The following is a 3,962-nucleotide window of genomic DNA, read 5'->3' as shown; positions in this document are numbered from 1 at the left end:
TGTCTCCTGCCTTCGCATTCTATGTTGGGAGCACAAACCCAGCCCTGGCTGTAGAGACTCCGTCCATCCCGGGGAATTTGCCGGTTTCATTAATGGGTGATGGAGGGGCGGGGTGTCTTTGCTGCCTGATTCTCATGGTGAGGCCGGCTGCATTATTGCCGAGAAATCTAGAGAGGCTTGGCACCCTGGCAGCCCAGGCCCCAGGACCCCCTCACCCCAACTTTGTGTCCTCCAATAGGAATACACAACTCAGAAATGGTTCTGAATGGGTAAGAGGATACAGATATGAATGGAAAACAAGACCCACTGGAGTGGTGGAAAGGGCTCGATCTGGCTCTGAGTTAGAGGCATGCCATCTATTTCTGACTCTGCTGCGGCTTTGCGGGCTGGCCTCAAGTTACCTGCCCTGTCCGGGCCTCAGATTCCTCTTCTTTGAAATAAGGGTGCTGATCTCATAGTAGGGGTCTTTGTGGTTTCTGCTAGTCCTGCTAAATTTTACAAAAAACCTCTTGTGTCCAGAGTCCCCTTTTGATTTCCAGCTCTGCAGACAATACTTGGTGGTGGTGGTGGTGGTGCTTCTAGAAACTGGCTTCTAGTGTTGGTCATTGCTGAGCAGAAGGCAGTGCCTTTTTAGACCAAAATGATTGGAACAAGCTCCTCCCCTTGCTGCTCCCCAGAGCTGCCACTTTTCCTGCCCATGGAGGCAGCTCTGCACCCCACCCATCACCCCAGATCACCCCAGACCACGGATAACAGCTCCTGCCCCATCCATCCTCTCCACTGCCAGCTTGTCCACGGGGTTTTGGCACATGGCCATGGGGTCTGCCCAGGGGTGCTCCACCTGCCCTGGCTCGGACTTCACAGTCTGTCACCTTCATCCGTTCCATCCCTGGAGCTTCTGGAACTCCAGAGCCGCTCTCAGTTTGGAAAGAGGGAACAAGGGAGGTGCTGAGACCCCTGCTGCTTTTCTTGAGATGACAGACCTACCGTCATTGCTTTTGTGAATTAGGCAAGACACTTAACCCCTTTGAGCCTTTGCTTCTTCCCCCATAAAACGGGGACATGTATCCATAGAGCCAAAGGGTCTGCTCTGGTACCTGAGTTGTCGACTGTGCAAGGACACGACATCAAAGGGGGTAGCATCTATATCAGAGCATAGGTTAGTTTGCTGGGAGCACGAGGTTGGGTGTGGGGTCCCAGAGAGGCAGGTGTACAGACCCGCATGCACACTCAAGAGCAACAGGACACGGGGGCTCACTGGCACACACACCCACACGCAGGCACTAAACTCCTCGGGAGCCCTCCCAGTGCTGCTTTCATTCTTCCGGTGCTCAGAGCCCAATCCCGAATCCTTCCTCAATTCTGAAGCTGTGGGTGTGGGGCGGGACGGAGCGTGCACGCTGAGATGGCTGGCGCTGGTGTCTACAGGGTGGGACGAGTGGGTGACAGTGGGGTGTACTTGTGTACACAGCCAGGGGGAACGCTGGCAAGATCCCGTGGACAGGATGACTCAGATTGTCAGTAATATATCAATTAGCAATTTTTTTTTTAAGCTTAAGAAAGGGGGTTGTAGGCTGGTGGCGACTCAGTGATGGCCCCTGGCTCTCAGGATGAGATCTCAGTGGCTGGGATAGTCAGGGGTGGTGGGTGGGATGGAGAAGGAACATGGTTCCTGGCCGTTCAAACGTGAGAAACCTCTCAGCTGCCAGCTTCCATCAGACCCTGTCTGAATGTCGTGGCCGGGGAACAGGAACTCTCCATCCCACAGTGACTGTGACCACAGAAGGGACAGCAGCAAGGAGGGGCTGGGGGCTGGAGAGGCATGTGGAGAGCCCTTCCCAGCGACTCTTCTTTGCCCTGCCTTTGGCTCCTCCATTTCCCCCCTCCCTCTGTTCTGCGTGCTGCCTTCATCTCCAGCCACCCCCGCCCTCTCTCAGTCCCTGATGAGAATAAGCTGCTCTCTGGTATTCATACCCCCAGGTCCTGCGGGGCCCAGATGCACGAGGTCTTACACTTGAGGTCGTGGGCGGGAGTAGCATCAGGAGACCGGGAAAGGGCTGGGCTGGGCTCCCCCAGCCTTGTACCTTGCTTTTGGTAGCATGATTGTGTGTGGGAGGTCGTGTGGTTCAGGGGACATTCCAAAAGTGGAGTGACTGGGCGCCTGGGAGGCTCAGTTGGTTGGGCGACTGCTTTCGGCTCAGGTCATGATCCTGGAGTCCCAGGATCGAGCCCCACATCAGAGTCCAGGCTCCATGGGGAGTCTGCTTCTCCCTCTGACCTTCTGCCCTCTCATGCTCTCTCTCACTCACTCTCTCTCAAATAAATAAATAAAATATTTTTTTAAAAAGCAAGTGGAGTGACTTTGAAAGGCACCACATGCTCACAAATGGCAGTAAATATTTTTCATTCACACAAACTCATTTCTAAATCTGTTGGGTCCCTAGAGGAAACAAAATTCCACGGGAAGATAGCTGAAGCACAGAGGCTTTGAAAAGGTACTGTTCGAGGAGGAATGGGCAGGGACAGCGGAGCCAGTGCTGGGCTGGAGGTAGAAGGGGATGGCAACGGGGACAGCAGGAAGCTGGTACCACCCAGGGGCCTGAAGAGGCCTGGAGGGGCCTGGGGGAGGAAATGGTGTTCCTGGCATCCAGTGTGAGCCGGGGGCAGAGGAGGGAGCGCCGGCAGGAGCTACAGCCTCGAAGGACCATAGCACCTACAGCCTCGAAGGACCATAGCACCTACCAGAAACTGCCAGCCATGGGAAACAGGAGGAAGCGATCTGTCCTCCTGCTGGTGCCTCTCCCTGGAGGGCAAATGAGTCTAGGTGTTGCAGATGAAGGGCTCAGCCTCCTGAGCTGAAGGAAAAGCAGACTCCCTGCTGATCCCAGGTTCCATTCCAGGACCTTGGGATCATGGTCTGAGCTGAAGGAAGATGCTTAACCAACTGAGCCACCCAGGTGCCCTGTATATTGAGATTTCTTAAAATAGCCCCCATGACGTGGGATGTATTTAAGGTGTGATCATAAAGTAATACGACAGTCTTTTTTTTTTTAAAGATTTTATTTATTTATTTGACAGAGAGAGATCACAAGTAGGCAGAGAGGCAGGCAGAGACAGAGGGAGAAGCAGGCTCCCCGCTGGGCAGAGAGCCCGATGCGGGGCTCGATCCCAGGACCCTGAGATCATGGTCTGAGCCGAAGGCAGATGCTTAACCCACTGAGCCATCCAGGCCCCCCCATACAACAGTTTTTGTTTTAAACAAACACTTATGTTTGGGAGGTGCTGCTATGAAGATTCTGTTAAGAATATTTTGTTTCCTTTCTTTTGAAATGGCTCTCAATGTCACCTATACATTAAAAGAAAATTTTTTTTCCCTTGGGAAAACATAGACCTCCCTGTCTTGAATTTTTTGCAAAGAGCCAGCAGGCCTGGAAGATACTCCAGGGTTCCTGGACAGAACCTTGAAAGGCGCACTGGCCTGGGAGGAGTCAGTGGGATTAGCCGTGACCTTGGTTCCTGTCTGAGCCTCAGTTTCCCTCATTTGTGACAGGGATCAGGCATGCATTCTCAAAGGCTGTTGCCGGTTCCAAATAGTTTATGATCCTCTCAGAAGTAAAGATGGCAAATTAGGTGGATGAGACTGGGTTGGGTCAAGAGCGAGGTGTGATTACAATGCAGCACAACTCATTTTCCTGTGTGGTTGCTGAGTTGGGTCAAATGTTTTGAGCAACGGCGGTGTTACTGATTTACTGCTATGTCTCCAGTATTCCAAAGCCAAAACGTGGTGCCCACCGGGATGTGCGGGTTGCTGGCATGCATGTCTCACTGTAGCCGTGTCCCACCTCAGCTCCCCTGTACTCTGTGTGTGTGACACTTCTAGTAGCAGGGAGATGCTGCTGAGGATGGGACTGATGTTCCTTTTTTTACTTATTTATATAATTTTTTAAAGGAATTTTTTTAAC

Source organism: Lontra canadensis, unplaced genomic scaffold (genome assembly GCF_010015895.1).
Source record: "Lontra canadensis isolate GAN:19392208 unplaced genomic scaffold, GSC_riverotter_1.0 scaffold66, whole genome shotgun sequence".
In the NCBI taxonomy this organism is placed as follows: Eukaryota; Metazoa; Chordata; class Mammalia; order Carnivora; family Mustelidae; genus Lontra; species Lontra canadensis.
The sequence above is the reverse complement of the archived record's forward strand: the minus strand, read 5'-3'. Positions refer to the sequence as shown.